Below are 722 nucleotides of genomic sequence, written 5' to 3'. Positions count from 1 at the left end.
AAAAAAAAAAAAAAAAAAAAAAAAAAAAAAGCAAAACTAAACTGTACTACTACTACGGACTCACATGTTTGCAACAAAAAGAAATATAATCATACGGACTGTTAGTGGTATAAGGTGTTTGTGAAATGCACTTTTTGGGCTTTATTCATCACCTACATTTTTGAGTAACAGTATTTGGTTGCAAGGGAAATTACATTGACGCTAAGGCTATTTTTCGTTTTATTCTCACATTGACTCTAGTGGGTGTTTTGAACGAGTTTTCTCCCTTTGCATAAGATTATTTTAAAGGAGTATTGCTTAATAGCCTCATCACATTATACTACTGGTCTAGGTGATTATGTGAACCCAAGTTGCAGTTATTGATATCTGAATTGCACTTTTAAGTTAGTTTACATTTGAACTTTTACGACTTAAAGTGTATAATGGCAACTCATCCTGACCTATCAGACCTTGATATGAACACTGATCTTGACCCACCACCGACTGGCCCTGGCTCTTCTAGTCACTACAGCCTGAGGCCCAGACGAAACCCCAGAGTCACCTCAGGATGGTCAGTGTTGAGATTCACCCAGAGTGTAATCTCACCCAGGCCGGGGAGTCGAGGTACACAATTGAGGAGACAGGAGTTGAATCAAGTAGAAGTATTTATTTGCGCAATCTGCAGAGAGCGGAGATCGTACAGTACACATAACAGTGGTACCAGGAACAGCTGAGAACGATCT

The sequence above is a fragment of the Seriola lalandi genome, unplaced genomic scaffold, assembly GCF_002814215.2.
Source record: "Seriola lalandi dorsalis isolate HSWRI2012SDOR001 ecotype SW California unplaced genomic scaffold, Sedor1 jcf7180002054907, whole genome shotgun sequence".
Classification (NCBI taxonomy): domain Eukaryota; kingdom Metazoa; phylum Chordata; class Actinopteri; order Carangiformes; family Carangidae; genus Seriola; species Seriola lalandi.
Note: the sequence above shows the minus strand (reverse complement) of the source record.